Here is an 18484-nt window from a genome sequence, read left to right as displayed (position 1 = left end):
CCGTTCTTAAGGGTATTTAGGCTTTACTTATATAGCGCTAGTTTAGTAAAGCCTATACTACTTATAAGAAGCTTAAGGATATAATTATTAACGCTTAAATAAATAAATATATATAGCCCTAAATAAGTCCTTTTAAGATAAGAATAGTGGCTAGGATATAAAAAATAGTAACTATTATAGCACTAGCAGAACTTAGCAGAACTTAACTAGTAGAACTTAGTAAAACTTAGTAAAACTTTATAGTTATATAACTAGAGAACCGTATAAAAAAACCCTACTTTAACTAGCGCTACTCTTCTTTTCTTTTTTTTCTTTAGCTTTAAATCCTTATTTATAGACTACTAATTATATAGGCTTACGCGTCCTTCTTATTATACTTATACCTTAATTAACTAAGTCGCTAATATTATCTAAAGCTTAACTACCCTTTTTTTCTAAAAAGGAACTTAAATATATTTACGGATTATAAACTANAATAAAATATAGAATTAAACCTAAAGAATATTACTAGAACTAGAAGAATAGAAAAAAATAATAAGACTTATAGAATATATATAGACTAAAACCCCTATAAAATCCTACTAGAGGTTACCCTAATAACTATACTATAATACTAAGAAATATAATAGCCGGCAAAGCAGCTATAGGACCCTTAAATACCTCTAATAGTAAAATANNAACTAACTTAAACTCCTAAGTAGAGCTTATAGNAACTAATATTAAAATTAAATAACTTTAAGAGCTACTTAAAGCTAGAAAACCCCCTACGCCTANTAAANAATTATTAAANATCTAAAGACTTATTATAGTCNTTAAGGCTTTAGCCTAATATATAGTATTAGCATTATCGCGGTCTATAAAGGTTATAGACCCCCTATTACTTATAAATAGAACTAACCCTATATTTAATAATTAGAAGCTTTAATTATAAAATAAGCTTAAAGTTAATATAGACTACTTCTCTACTACTTAAGCTAAAATAGCCTACGTCTTTAGCTATACTGGTAGGGATATATAGATATACCTACGTCTATAGTACGTATAGGACTTAGTAGAGCTCTTCCTCTTTAAAGAAAAGATAATTATTTACCTGTCTTCTATTTATAAGGACCCCTTTAAAGTATAAAACACCTAACTTAATTATAAAAGCCTAAATATAAAAATAATAGAGACCTTTTTAGCCTTTTAGACCTACTTTTTANACCTAGTTAGCTAGGCTTAAATTCCNTAAGAAGATTTAATACTANACCTATTTAATAAGCTTACCCTAGACCTGNAGTAAGCTATACTATTAGTTTTTACTACTATATAGACGCTAAAGGAACTTATAAACTAGTACTTAGCTATTAACTAAGGCCTNTACTAAATTAAGGTATATACTAAATAGTATAAAGCTAAAAACCCTTTAAATTAGACTATAAGTAATATAAGAATAGCCCGTAATACCCTAGCACGATTAGCAACCCCTATAGTATTACCTATATAGCCTATTACTAATTTAGTAGCTAGCTATACGGCTAGCCCTACTATAGGTCCGGCGAATGCTTAGCCTATATATAGTAACCCCTATATATAGGCCCTTAGTAATTAAAGAGCTTACTTTTTTATAGATAAAAAGGTTACTATATAAAGAATTACCTAATAAACGCAAAAGCGGACGAGGTTCTATTAATTTAGGAGGATAGCGTAAAGTTAGAAAAAAAGGAACCCTAAAGAAAAACTCCTCTTTAGGGTTAAAAGGGATTAATATATTAAATGTTAATCTAAGTTAGCTAGTTAGTAAAAAAAGCTACACTATCCCTTATACTTTATTCCGTAATAGATACTAAGTTTTAACCTCTACTTTAGCTAACTTTAGAGCAAATACCTTTACCTTAATAGATATTTAGTATGCTGTAAAGCTAGCTAACTTCCTAAATATACCTATTAAAGAACTACCTAAACTAATTCCTATTTATAGGTATAATAGGCGAATAGGACTACCTATTATAACTATTTTATAAATTTACCTCTATATTAATAAATAAAGGTAGTATAATATCCCCTTTCTTATTATAGACCTAGGTAGCTATAATATAATCTTAGGGCGAAAATAGCTAGCCTATTTAGGCTTATAGCTTAATATATAGAGTAAATAGCTTACCTAGCCTAAAACCTTACCCCTAACCCCTTCCTTTATAAAAGAAATTAGTATTATAATAGAAAACCTTATATAGCCCTAGATTAATACTATTTATTAGGCCAATACTATATATAGAAACTAGGCCTTTAAGAAAGATATATAGCTTAATTTATAACGGATTTATATACTATATTGCCCCCAGACTACCTATATTACGCCACCCACATTAAAGACCTAAAAAGTTAGTAATAACCTAAAAAAGCCCCCTATAGAGAGCTTAAGCCTTATATAGCTATAAAGAATAATAAGGGATATTAAACGTTANACTAAACTAATAGATTAAAGGGATAACTTTATTAGGAAAATATTCGCAGGATAAGATTTAAGTTNACTTTAGTATTTGCGTTTTATATAATTAATATATAATTTAACCAACTTAATACGTAATTAACTAACTTAATACGTAATTAACTAACTTAATATATAATTTAACTAACTTAATACGCAGTTAACCTACTTAATATATTTAAAAGTTAAAATATACGCAGTTAACCTACTTAACAAACTTTAAAAGCTAAACTGTATTTCTTTAATTATAATTAAGGTAAAGTTATATATTAATTACGCAAATAAATTTTTATATAGTTTTTACTTAGAGGCTCTATATAAGGCTCTATATATAGAAGGCTCTATATAAAGCTCTACATCAAGCTCTATATAAAGCTCTATATAAAGCTCTATATAAAGCTCCTATATAAAGCTCTTATACGAAGTTATATACAAGCTCTATATAAAGCTTTATATAAGGGCTCTATATAAGGCCTCTAATATAAGCTTTATATATAAGCTCTACCCAAAGCTCATAATAATAGAGGCTTTATATAAAGCTCTATATATAAAGGCTCTATATAAGGCTCTATACAAAGCTCTATATAAGGCTCTACGCGAAGCTCTATATATAGAGGCTCTACATAAAGCTCTATATTAGGTCCCCGCTATATTCCCAATAGCCTCTCCTATATAGCCACCTTATTTTTTTTTATCTATCTATCCTTTCTTATATCCTCTCTACCTAGGAAGGCACTAGAACGGCAGCTAGTAGAGGACTATTACTAAAACTAGACGACTATTACCAGAACTAGATAATTATCGCCATCGCTAAAACTAAAACACTATTACTAGAACTAGACGACTGTTACTAAAACAAAATAACTGTCGCTAAAACTAGACAACTATCGCTAGAACTAGATAACTGTTACTAGAACTAGATAACCGTCGCCGTTACTAAACAACTATTACTAAAACCACACGACTATCGCTAAACAACCGTCGCTAGAGCTAGATAACTATTGCTAAAACTAGACGATTATTGCTAGAACTAGATAACTGTTACTAAAACTAGACAATCGTCGCTAGAACTAGACAACCGTCGCTAGAGCTAGACGATAACGACTAGCCAGTAAATACTATAAACGATTTAATTAATTAATTAAATTAAGGTAGTATAGATAGGTAGGTATAAATAGGGAGATATTAATAGGTAAGTAAATGCTAATAGGTAGGTAAATATAGACTAGTAATTAGATATAGATAGGTAAGCAAATATAGATAGGTAAGTAAATGCTAATAGGTAGGCAGATATAGATAGGTAGGTAAATATAAATAGGTAGGCGATATAAATAGGTAGGCGATATAGATAGGTAGGCAATGTAAATAGGTAGGCGATATAGATAGGTAGGTAATATAAATAAGTAGGCGATATAAATAGGTAGGTAATATAGATAAGTAGGCGATATAGATAGGTAGGTAATATAGATAGATAGGCGATATAGGTAAGTAGGTAGATAGGTAGGTAGATAAGTTAATAGGTAGATAGGTAGAAGAGAACCATTACTATATTATATTAAATTATCTAAAATAATATTTATTTTACTAGCCTTATAAATAGCCTTAAAGTAGCTTTTATTTATTTAAAATATACTATTAGTATAAAAGAGGTAAATATAATTATGGTTACTAAATATATAGATTACTAGTAGGTTTCGCNTAGGTTATATATAAGTTNCGTATAGACTNCGCGTAGGCTATATATTAAAAAAACATAATATAGGCTAGTTAGTTAAGTTGCTAAATACCCTTAACTATANNCTAATTNCNTTAACTACTAACTATTAAGGCTATTAGTAGGGTATTATATTTTGCTAATATTATAGAAGATAGAATAGGAGCTAAAAAAGATTATAAACCCTAAACTATAAAATATAGTNTAGAAAATAGCTATAAGGAAACTAGNAGACCTCCCACTAGTTAATATCTGCTATATTAGTACTATAGAATTCTACTANAATTTAGTTTAGCNTAATACTATTACCTTTATAATAAGCTTATATAAAATTAATTAAATAATTAAAGAAAAGGGAAATAAGCTTAGTAGATAAAAAAGCGAGCTTATAGATAAGGAACTAGTAGAACAAAAGCTGCCCTATTAATACTAGAAATTTAANAATATATTCTCTAAAGTAGCGTCTAATATACTTCTACCTTACTAACTATATAACTATAAGATTAANATTAAGCAGGGTAAAGAAAATACCCTTAGCTTTAGCCCNCTTTATAAATAGTTTATTACTAAATTATAGGCTATAAAGTAGTATCTTATTAATAACCTAAATAAAGGCTTTATTAAGCCTAGCTAAGCCCCTTTTACCTTACCTATTCTCTTTATTAAAAAGCTAAATAAAGGACTTTACTTTTATATTAATTACTATAAGCTAAATAATATAACCTATAAGGATCGCTATCCGCTNCCTTTACTTAATAAGACTTTAGCCTAAATAAGTAGAGCTAAGGTCTTTATAAAGCTTAATATCCGCTAAACCTTCTATTAAATTAGAATAAACCCTAGATNTAAAGATTTTATTATATTTTAGACCTATTANNGAATATATAAATATAAAGTACTCCCTTTTAAACTAACTAACGGACTAGCTANGTACTAGCGGTATATAAATAATATACTCTTTAACTACCTTAACAATTTCTATATAGCCTATTTAAATAATATTATAATCTACTTTAAGAATAAGCTAGAATATAAGGAGTACGTCTATAAAGTCCTATAATAGCTCCNCGAGGCTAGCCTTTAGGTTAATATTAAAAAGTTAAAGTTTAGTATTAAGNATATAAAGTACCTAGGTTTTATTATTAGTATAAATAGAATTAAAACTAACNTAAAGAAAACAGCTNTAATTAACTAGTAGGCACCCCTATAGACNNTAAAAGGGGTATAATTTTTTTTAGGGTTTTATAACTTCTACTAANACTTTATTAAGGACTATAGTAGGATTACTTAGCCTCTTAACTATCTTATTAAAAAAGACTAGCCCTTTTATTTTAATACTATATATAGNNAGGCCTTTAATAAGCTTAAAAAACGGCTAGTATTAGCTCCCCTACTTACCTATTTTAACCTAAAATAGCCCTTAATACTAGAAACTAATACCTTAAACGGTATAATAGCTAGTATTTTTTCCTAGAAGTAACTAAATNNAGAGTAGTACCCTATTATATACTATTTAAAGACTATAATAGATACTAAGCTAAATTACTATATCTATAATAAAGAAATNCTAGCTATTATCTNTAGCTTTTAGNACTAGNNTATATAGCTAAAGGGGACCCCTAAGCTAATTAAGGTAGTTTTAAATTATAAGGCCTTAGAATACTTTATAATAACTAAGGCCCTTATAGCCTAGTAAGTATACTAGGCGGATATTTTATCTTAATTTAACTTCTTAATTATATATANATTAGGCGCTATAAACTATATAGACGCTTTTATAAGGTATAAGTAAAACNTAGATAACTAGATAGCTATAAAGATCTTACTATAAACCTAGACGCTATTATAACTAAAATACCTTAACCCTTAAATATAGGTAGAACTAAGTATAGACTCCTTAGGCGCTAAGATATATTNTATTAACTCCTTTAAACTTAACCTTATTAATAAACTACTATAGGCTAACTAAATAACCCCTTCTCTATAGGAATACTATAAAAAGGTAAANAATATTATTANCCTATAGTCNCTTAAAAACGGACTACTTAANNANTANAAANNGNTANTAGTANNTAANAAATAGAACTTATAAACCTAGCTTATTACTAAAGCTTATACCTAGGTCTTTACAGCCTACCCTAAAAAAAATAAAACCCGTAAGATTATTAGTAACCGCTATTACTAGCCTAAAATAGTTATAGATATTAACCGTTATATATAGAACTATAATAGCTACTATAGATCTATAATTCTATAAGATAAGACCTTAAAACTATTAAAACCTCTTTTAATACCTAACTACCCCTAGTAGTATATCTTTATAGACTTTTATAAGCTACTAATAAACCATAATAGATATAATATAGTTATAATTTTAGTTAACTGCTTTAGTAAGCGCCTATTTTTAATTCCCTATTATAAGAATATTAATGCTAAGGAGGCGGCCTAACTATATATCTATTATATTTACTATATTTATAGACTATTAAATACTATTATATCTAATTACGGCCTATAATTTATATTAGTCTTTTAAAACAAGTTTACCTAAATCCTAAGTATTAGGCTAAAGCTCTTTATAATATACTACCCCTAAATAGACGGCTAGACGGAGATTATAAATTAATATTTAGATTAGAGACTCCAGCCTTTTATTAACTACTTTTAGAATAATTAGGGTAAACTATTACCCCTAATAGACTATACCTAGGCAACCCTACCCTATAACTCTACGGGATTTGCACCTATTTAACTAGAAATAGGGTATTTACCCTAAATAAGCTTTAACTAAGATAGACTAGAAGGACTACGGACTATACGCAAGAAACTATCTTATAAGGAAGCCTAATAGTATACTAAGCGCTTAGAGGAAGCCTAGACGGTAGCCTATATAAATCTAAAAAAGGCTTAGAAATTAATAGAATAGTAGGTAAATAAGTATAGGCGTAAACCTAACTTTACTATAGGTAATATAGTCTAGGTTATAATAAAGAACTAGAAAACGGAACGGCCTAGCCATAAGCTAGACTATTAGATGGCGGGACTATATAAGGTCCTTAAGAAGATAGGTAACTTATATAAAGTAAAGCTCCCGGATTTAATTAAGGTTTACCCCGTTTTCTTACTAGATAAACTACGGAAAGCTATAAATAACCTATTGCCTAGACAAAAGAACGAACCTCCCCTACCGATTTAAGTTAATAGCGACAATAAATAGGAAATTAAAGAAGTACTAGCCTATAAACTAGTAAGGAAAACGCTAAAGTACCGTATTAGTTGGAAAGGCTATAACTTAAATCCTACCTAGTACCCTATATAGAACTTTATTGGCAGTCCCTATAAGCTTTAAGAATTTTATAACCGCTACCCTAATAAACTAGGACCCCTAAAGTACCTAGACGAGTAGATAGAGTGCTAGTATAGCGAAGACGATAAGCTACCGGAAGAATATAAAGATAAGAACGCCCTATAAGCATAATACGGACTATAAAGCCTAAGGGCAGGCTTTTGTAGAGGGGGGGGGTAATATTACGGCACTGGCAGAACTTGGCAGAACTTAGTAGAACTTCGCGGTTACGTGACTAAAGGACTGTATAAAAGAACCCTACTTTGACCGGCGCTGCTCTTCTTCTCCTTTTCTTTCTCTAGCTTTAGATCCTTATTTATAGACTACCAATTATATAGGCTTACGCGTCTCTTTTACTATGCTCATACCTCGATTAACTAAGTCGCTAATAGTAATAGTTAAGTGTAATAGTAATAAATGGTCGTGGTCCTAGATACTATAATATTTATAAGCTTTACTCTAGGTAATAGGCTAGATTAGTACAGTATATACTTATATATCTCTCCATACCTAGTAGTATAGCTAAATAGTTAATATCTGCTTGGATAGCATTGCTGTAATAATACTAGGGAGTTTTTTAGAAAGCCTTTTAGAATATACCTATAAGCGTCAGTTATAAAGCAACGGATATATACTATAGATACCAATATAGTATAGAAGTACGTAAGTACAATAGCTAGTTAACGTAAGCTGCTAATAATAGACAAATGTTTTTTATAGTATATTAAGTGTATAAGATGAAATAGGTATTACTTGTATAGTTATTAATTAAGGTAGAAGTCTTTATATTACTAACTACCTCTTCTATATAGGGGGGCTAGTAGTGGTAATAACTAAAGTCTAAGCAGGGATATACGCTAGTAAATAAGTACTAGAGTACGGATTAGTTAGTACTTTATTAGGAGCCTTTTATAAAAGGATCTTAGCTAATACCACTAGGAGTAAATAGGTCTGTTAGTTAACTGAGCAATTTTAAGGTCCTAGAGGTATTAGCACTAAATACTAAAGTAAAAAAGTAGAAAAGTAAGAAAGTAAGATAGGGAAGTAAAAAAGGAAATATTTAGATGGTGTACCGTTAAAAGGGAATATAAAAGGATGGCTATTAAAATAACGCCTAAGAGATCTAACTGGAGTAAGGAAGAAATATAGGAAGCCTTTCTAAAAAGCTAACTAGAGGCTGTTACGGTTATCTATAAGGAGGTAATAAGACCAAAAATCCGGCGCGTTAATACTAGCGGTTAGTGTAAGAGTGAAGCTAAGAGTAGGCTAATAGGAAATTAGCGTCTAAGTAGGAAGATAGTAATACTAACCCTATTAAAGAAAGATGCTTAGTAGAAACCTAATCTAGGTAGGGATTCCAGTAGTAGAGAATATAGAAAATTATAAAGACTTATAAAAATATTAATATAGACTTATCTAGGAAGCCTTTTAATAAAAGTCTAACTAATAATTACGGTATTGGGTAAGTAGGACTATGCGTACTTATTATTAAGGGCGGTTATTTTACTAATATTTAGGTTGACCTTAGCGCGCTTCTATAGGTTTTTACTAAAGGATGCTATAGTAGTAGTAAAAGCAGCGGGCCTAGTGTTTTACTGCTTAGCCTATAATATTTTTAGTTTACTAGCTTTAGTCTTAATAATAGGCACCTTCTTAGCTTACACCTTAGGGCCGGCAGCCTTAATAGGTTTTTTGCCTACTATATATAAGCGTATCTTCTATATAGCTATTACAGGCGCCGCACCAGTATTAGAACCTATATCTTCGTCGTCTTTAACCTTACTAGGTATAGCCTTACGCTTATATCTTAATGCTCTTAGCTTACGCTTAGGACGTTTATTCTTATCATTTTTTATTTTTAATTAGACTTCCGGATTGGATTTTACGGTTAAATAGAGGTTTTCCTAGAAGGCTTTACTAAAACCTCTATATTAGACAGCCTGGCGGCCGCGTTAAGTTGTAAAGAACTAAATTAGAACTTCCTTAGGTTTAAGTAGGGGTTTGTTTAGCAGCTCTTATAGGATATTAGGATTTAATAAATGCTATAGTTTCCCTTTATTGTCTAGGTGGAAACCTTTTAAGAATATTAAATTAAGGACGTTCTTTAGCCTAGGCGTTATATAATTATATATATAGGTTTTAGAAACTTAATCTTTATTAATTATAGCTATTAGACTAAGAAGGGCGCGAAGGATCTAGGTATTTACCACCTTTTTATTAAACGTCCCCTATATATAGTATTTAACAACTATAACCTTATAGGGCTGTCCTAATTAATATATACGCCTAATTACTTACTTTTACGCGTTTACGCTAGGCGCCGGGTTAAATAGGTAGATATTATAGCAGCTTTACTATAAGTTTAGACCGGTACTATTTACTATATAGCTGGCGATTAGGACCTAGCAGATATCTAGTAAGTTAAAATTTTTAATAAGATTAGATTTCTGGCCCTAAGTAAGGTCGGAGGCTAGTACGCGGGTATTAATGCTAAAAGATATAAATATCTCGCAGATAATTAGCTGCTCTAGTGGGTATAGTAACTAAACAATTACCTTTTCCTTATATTTAACAACCTAGTCAGCTATATTAGCGACTAGGGCGCTTAACCAGGATAAGTATTATAGGATAGCCCTAATAAGCGGTAGAATATTAGACGCTAGCAGGACGTTATACGGCTATATAGCCGCGGGAAGCTCTAGGGACTTTGCTATTTATTTAAGAATAGTATAGATTATATAAGGGTTCTTTAACCAGCCCTTTTTACTCTTTTTAGGTGGATTTATAGCTAAGTAAGAGAGCGCTAGTATAGGTTAAGTAGATATTAGCATAAGCGCGCGGTAGCTGTTAGCGTTTATAATAACGCGACTGTCCCCTATATAAGTAGTATCCGTTACTATAAGCTTTTTAAGGAAGGCTTCCGCGAATGTGTTATAGATAGCTTAAGCTATTAGCGGATTATTAAGGTTAAAAATAATACTCTTATAGCAAGGGAGCGCCTAGCTAATTATATTTTAGGTAAAACCGATAAAATAGGACGATATATACCGCTAATATATAAGATATTGCGACTAAATCTACTTAAGCCTACGGCCCTACTTAACGCTATCCTCTAGGCTAAGGACGAACGTAGTAAATGACGCTAAGGTTAGTTATAGTATAGCTGCCGGGTAATTATCTACCACCTTAAAGGGGTTGTCGTTCTTCTTAAAGACGGCGCTATTAGGAGTTCTAATTAGGAAGTTAAGCTTTAGTTAAGGCTTAATTAGCGCCACTAGGCCAAAGTTATCCCTAATACCTATAAATAGCGGGGTGGCGCTATAGAGTATGGTAAAAGGATAATCTATAAACTTAATAGCAATATACGCTAGGGAATTATTATTCCTTACGTAATAAGCTTTATTAAGCAGAATGCTATGCTATTAACCTAAGAGATTTCTAGGCTATTTTCTATCTAGTGTCTTAAACTAGTTAACGGGCTAATACACTAACCCCCTCGCCTTAAACGTCGCCCTATAGGTTTTCTTACGCCACTTCTTAAGTGCGCTTAGGCTATAACGCGATGCGATAGTACCGTACGTACTAATAACGACAACGCGTGTGTTAGCGCAATCGCCGTTAAATAGTTTATGCTTCTATATAAGGATTTCGTTTTAACGCTGGACATTAGCAGCGGTGGATTTTTAGGTTAATAATTTATTATAGTATACCTAGATATTAAAGACAGGTAAAAATTACTACAGCTCTTTAATCTATTGTTTAATAAGTATAAGCGGGACGATTACTAGGAATGGCTTTACTAGACTAATTACTTTAAGCGTAGCAGTATTACGTTTTTCGGTGGCGTAGCGGAACGCTTTTTTCTACTTATTAATTATCTAAAAGCTAGTTAGCAAATAAGAATAATTTTAGAAAGCCTTCTGGAAAGTCTCCTTTAGTATAGGTGGTAGTAGCGACTTATATGCAATATATAGCCAGCGAGCTAAAAAGTCTTGCCTAGACTAATAATATCCGCTAGTATTATTCCCCGCATCTTCCCGTGCTCGCGTACGTCTATAATAGCATTTATTCTAATAAGCTGCTACTAGCGGAGTGGTATTAATAACGACTGGCAAAAGAGATAGGGTTTATATTAATCTTTAATCCAAAGGTTTCGTATAGACTCTTTAATATTGTCCCGTTGGTATTTAGCGTTATTTATTAGCTTGCTTAGCTTAGCTAGGTTTTTAAGATCCTTTACTATAGGCTGGCCTATATAAACTATATTATCGGCCCTATTAAGGTCTTTATCGTCGTTATCTTCCTTAGTGGCGTCGTTCTTTATAACCTATACCTAGCCGTCTACTATACCCAACCCATCTATCCTCGCGGCCGCGGCGTTATTAAGTCCTAACTGCATTTGCTTAGTAACGGCTATTGTTTTATAATATATCTTTATAAGCTAGCGTATATAGGTATATTACTAGTATTAGTATTTATAGTTTACTACTTAGTGAAACTTAGGGGGCAGCTTAAGCTTTATTAACCCGCGGACGTGGTTATTATTATTATTACCTATATTGAATATTGCCGGACTAACGGCTATATCCTTAATTATTAATTACGGGTCTACTATATCTAGTTCTTCTTTATTATAGTTATTGTTACTATCCGCTAGTAAGGCATTATTAAAGGCACTGCTTAGGTTTTTATTAGAAGGCTTTCTAGAAGTCTTCTTTCTAGTATATAGTTGCCTCTTACCTAGAGTATTGTTTTCTAAACCCTTAAGCTTACGCTTATTTACTTTATACTTACGTTTTATAACCCTAAAAGGAGCATTATATACATTAGCGCGCTTAAGAATTAACTAGATACGCTAATTAGCTATATCCTCGATTAGGCCTTTACTAAAGAGAAATCCTCCTTTCCTAAAGTAGAAGGTTTGTCTTATTTTATATAGAAAATTAGCATAGTAGTCGATAGAGCTCTATCTGTCCTATTCTTTTAACTAGGGATTAAAGAACTTCTAGTTACTATAATACTCTCCCGTAAACAATGTATAGATAACCGTTTTTAGGTTAAATATATGGGGCCGAGGTTTCTATATACGTATAGACACCTTATAAGCTAGCTAGAAGACGGCTTTATTAATAGCCTTAAATATAAATATAAATAGTTCGTTCTCTATAATATAGCTTAGTTCTTAGGCGGAGAGATTATAGAAGTTAGCTAGTTTAGGTAAGCTTCTAGCAATATTAGCGTTCTTACCCTCTTTAGTGTCTAATACTTCTACTATAGTTTTAATATCCTCTAGGTTAAAATCCTAAAGGGAGTCTACGCTATCCGTATCCGAATTAGTAAAGTTAGTAGCCGCCACGTTACCGCCTACAGTAATTACTTTAGCAGCATTTATTATTAAATTATTAATACCGCCGAGTGCCTTATTAAAATCCCACTATAGGTTTAACGGCGGCGCGAAAAGAGAGCGTGCTAGTAATAGTAATAACGTTACGGTTTTGGGTAGAGGACTATTTATAGAAGGCTTCCGTAAATATTCCTCTGGCGGTAATATACTTAACGCTATTAAGAGAGCCACTAGGCTTGCGTGTTTATTCTTAGTAGTAGGTATAGCCGTATTAGAATTATAGGGCGAGTTAATACTATCCGTTAGGTTATTGTCCATCTTAATTAACTAAGTGTAATTTAATTAACTTTACGGCTTAATTTGTCCACGGTTAGTATTGCGTGTAGCCTTAATAATAATAAAAAAGGCAAGGGTCCAGTAAGACTTATAAAAGGAAATCTAGAAAGGTTTCTAAAAAAGACTAAAGTGGTTAGAGCAGATACGGCACAAAGCCGCCTAGACGCGTGTTAAGCTAAAAGTGTAGTATTAATAGTATAAACGGTTGCTTAAATAATAGAATCTAAAATCTAAAATCCAAAATCTAAAATGCTGGGTTGGGAATGGCCAAATTGGTTAACTTAAAGAATGCGAATTTGAGTTAAAAGTAGTTAAAGATTTAGAAGTTTAGGTTTATAAACCTCTTAAGATTCTAATTTAGATTAGCGAGCTTATATAATCGCCAAGCCTTTAGCTTTTTTATTTATTTAAGTTATAAATTTCTATAAATATACCGTGTAAATTGGGCGTAGAATTGCGATGTTTATATATAAATGTTGCGCTATACGCTTATAAAGTAGTTTAGCGAAAATCCTGGGGTTATACGCTAGCCTATTCGCGTAATACGTAACGCTTAGGCCTATACGCCTTATAGACTTTTAGGAACTTTACTTTATATACGCCTTTATTAGATAACGTTATATACTAGGACTATTTCTTAAAAGGCTTTTTAAATATTGCCTTATATATTGCCACCTAGTAAATACTTAGTTAAGGTTTATAAAAGTATTTATATTTTCTATAAGTTATACTATAGTAAGGAATAGTAGAACGGATTCCTTTTAAGCATTACTACCGCCTAGATCTCCTATTAGTTGCTACTTAGCTAGGCTATAGTAGCGTACGTAGCTAAAGCTTATAATAGCTAAGCAATTTCCCTATACTCTAACCCCTAAAATCCTTAGACTGTATAATATTAAACGCCCCTAGTGCTAAACCCCCTAGTGCTAAACGCTAGCTAAAATGTATAATTTTTAAACTTTAAGTAAACGAATTTACTGGTTGGGACTATTTTGAGTATATTAATACTATTAAGGCATATCTTACCTTTACAGGACGTTTAACCGATAATTTAGAATTTTGGAAACATTATACCTATATTAAGCCGTTTTAAGCCCTAAATATAAACTAGATCTTATTCTATATTATTATAGATATAGAAAAAGATATACCTAACCCCCTAACTATCTAGGAGCTACTATATAAAATATATCACGTCCGTTATAATAAGGAGGGAAAGTTATAAGGCTAGTATTCCCTCTTTTATAAATTAGCTAACTTAGTATATAGCTAAGTAAAACAAATTTAGAACGTTATTAAGGAAAAGAATTACCTAACTTAGATACGTAAGTATAGTAATGTTTTATACCCTTAGGCAAAGCAGCTATGTTAAAGGTTAAATTCGGATTTTAAACTAGTTTTGGCCTTATTCTAAAACCTATCTAAACTACTTATATTACTAGGGTAAAGTAATAGATTAATATTATACTATAGTTAGGCCGCTAGCTAGGGGGACTTTTAAAAAGGCTTCTAAAAAACTGCCTTAATTTACTATCTACTCTCTATATTGCTGTTTACCTTTACTATCTATAATACCATTTTAGACCTTTATTAAGGTAGCAATCCTTTAGCTTAGCTAATGCCTTAATAGCTAGCCTATATTTTTTTAAAATAAGTAGTACTTTCTTACCCCTAATGCTATATGGTCTAGTATTATATAATACTACTAAAATAGCGCCTTATTAGGTAGTAGTAATATAAACTATTTATATAGTGCGGCCTTAGTCCTTATAAGCACCCTATTAAGGCTATACTATCCTTTTTAACGCCGCCTAGATCTTACTCTAATTTGTTTTCTTTAAAATGTATAAGTAATATTACTATTATTACTAGGATTATAGTTATCTTTATCCCTATTATTATATTAAATATTTAGTAGCTCTTGCACGCCCTAATTAAGAAGTTTATATGCCTATAAGTGGATTATATATTAACCTTCTTATTATACGCTTAATTAATTAAACGTTATACTAAATTCTTTACTAAATAATAAGACTTTTAATTAGTTTATTTATTCCCACCTATACTACCTCTAAATACTTACCCTTTAATAGTGTCTAGGGGAAGTAGATATAGTATATATATTAAACCCATATCTAATATTATTAAAGATTAACTTTTATCTGACGTCTATTTACATATTTTGCCTTAGGGTAGAAATTTTATAAGCCAATATATGTTTTTTAGGGAAAGGGCTGTTTTAGTTATTATAAACTTCCTTATTTAATAGTCCTATAGAGTGTTTATAAACGCCTCTATATCTTAAAAATAATTTATAAAATTGTTTAAGAAAGATTTACCTAGTCCTAAAAATTATATATAAGTTCCTCTTTATTAATTATTTTTAGGCCCTTATAAGTCTGTCTAAATAAAAGGCCCTTCTCTATATAATCCTACTAATAATGCCGTAGATATTTTGGCCCGGTACCTATGTAATAAGCGCCCGCCCCCCTATATTAAGACTAATTCTTACTAATCTCTAAATTAGTTAAAGGACCTATCTACTCTTTATCTATTAGCCTATTATCCTTTTAGACTAACTTGTTAATAATAGGTAATAATAGATCTTGTGTAGGAGCTTCTAGCTCCCTATTTATATCCAATTTCCTATATTTAGATTTTATATTATTCTTTTTATATTTTCCCTTTTTCTTATTAGTATTATATTCTAACTCCGCCTTATATAAACGTGCCTTTAGTATAAGTCTATTATCCTTTACTTAAAATCCGTATTAGGGTTCTATTCTAATTCCGTGTTTAATAATATTATTAGGGATTATTTATACGCCTAGGGTAGTATAAGAATCGCGAATAAGATTTAGATATTGCAATACCTTAGAAAGATTGTTAGCAATATACATAAATGCTAGAAAGAGAAATTCTTAAATATTTTAAGCTATCTCTAATATTAATTAAAAAAATAGTAGTAGTATTATAGGTCCTAAAGTATAAGAAGGCAATAATTAATATACCTCCTATATTATAATACCTTAGGAAATAGGCTTAAAAGGTAAAATAATATATAATATTTACAAAAAAAAAACCATTTAAAAAGATTTATTACTTAGTCTATAAGTATAAAAGTAAATATACTATATTTTATATTAATTTTCTATTTTAATTTATTAGCTTATTTTATTAAGTTNTAATAACCTTAACTAGAGTTATAAATAACTTTTATAATAGCACTAAATATATAAAATATTAGGTATTTTATATAAACTTTAATCTAAGTTTAAAAGCTTTAACTTAGAGCCTTATATATAAAGTTTAATTAATATATTAATATATATATATAAGGTTTTTTAAAAGAAACCCCTTAAAACCCCTCTTTATAGAGCTTTTACTTTTTATTTATTACTATAAGTAATATTATTTTATTAAAAAGATCTATTATAGTAACTAAATAGTACCCTATTTAAGTTAGGCTTAATTTAAAAGTAAATATAAAATCTAATTTAACTATTATTATATTATATAAGGCTTTCTTAAAAAAAGACTTCTTAAACCCCTTTATAAAGCTTTTAAAAGTAATAAGTAAAGGCTAAAGTTGCCTTAATTACTAACTACGATGAGTATTTTTTATATTAAAACTGATATTTATTATTGATATTACGTACTATAGAGGGTTATTTTGTATAAAGGGTAAGCTTTAGGGTAAAGGGCTGTGTATCATTAAAGTCTGTTAATCATAGTCTCTCTCTATGAGCGTCTTTATAGGGCTTTATTGCATCAGTTCTTGATATGTGCTATTACGGGCTTTCCTATTACTATATAGTATTAAGACGTCTAGCTAGTCGTTATTCTCGCGTTTGTCATTAATATTTGTTATATTCTTATTTTTATGTATTTAGTCATGTCCTATATCGTTTTCTGCTATTCTTCGGCCCGTTTACCTATCTAGAGTTTCTTCTTCCTTTAGTCTATTATGTAATGCCTTGCCTCTGAGTATTATATCCCGTTACAAGTTGGTTTATATGTCTTTTATCTGAGAGGTCTGATGTAGGACCTGGTCTTTCATGACTATCTATACCTTAAATTATTAAAGGTGTGTTCTATTTAGTCAACCTTATTGATTACGTTAGTTAGTAGTTATGTATAGTTATAGGCTAATAGCGTGATACTTAATTCATATGATTTAATCAGTCGACATATAAGTATGCATAGACGTGGTTTTTTAAGTGGGACGGTATGCTGTAGGCAAACTAATCTGTCTCGCTCACTATATGCTCCTATTAGTTGTTTAGCTTGGGTATAATAGAGTATATATAGATAGGCTAACGCTGTTAACGGCTACAGCAATCGGTTGCTCCTCCTTATACTTTCCTAACTATCTAAAGCGCTAAATAATACTGAGGCCAGTACCCTTCCTGCAGTCTAAATATTATATAATATTCAGGAATCTCCCTTACGTGCTAAACGGTGTCCAAACGTATAATTCTTAGACTTTAAGTAATGTATTATACTAGTTGGGACGCCCTTCAAGCAACTTAACGGTCTTAGGCCGGATATATCGACTTACAGACGTTTAAGCGTGACTAATTAGATTTAGGAAACACTACGCCTTATATAGCCGTTTTAATTGTTTTATAGGATTGAGTTAGGTATTATTCTGTAATTTTATATTCTGTCTTATAGTAGACACATATATACGAGATGAAAGAGCTAGTACCTATATTCCTCAAATCATTCTATTCTCATTAGGAGCTACCCGTCATCCACCAATCATATATATCCGTCTGTCCAGTATAAGTACTGAAAGCCGACTACTATACTACGCTTTGCTTTAAGAACGTTACTGGACTACCCGGGGCTCTAGGCTAAGTAAAACAGATTACTCTAAGGAGTTAATAGTGAACATACACATCAAATCTACAGGTTGACTCGGGACTATGCAGAAATAATGCAAATATAGTGATATCTAAATACCCTTTTATGGGGCAAAGTTAGCCCATAAATGTACTTTGACTATATAGACTTGATAGCGCTTCAATCTAATACCAGATTCGCTATTATAATTTATACTAGCGACCTAGGTAAAAGCTTAATATACTTTAGATGACGATTATTACGGACTACTTTATCTAGAGCCGTTCCCCGGCAGCTAGAGGATTTCCTGTAGATAAAGCGGATTTTTCTGTGAAAGCCGCTGTCTATGCTCCTAGACCTGAATTATCCTTACCGCTACTTTCGTAGACTCATTCATAATAAACTAATTGGTGTCATGTAGAGCAA

Source organism: Cenococcum geophilum (genome assembly GCF_001692895.1).
Source record: "Cenococcum geophilum 1.58 unplaced genomic scaffold K441scaffold_75, whole genome shotgun sequence".
NCBI classification, from domain to species: Eukaryota; Fungi; Ascomycota; class Dothideomycetes; order Gloniales; family Gloniaceae; genus Cenococcum; species Cenococcum geophilum.
Note: the sequence above shows the minus strand (reverse complement) of the source record.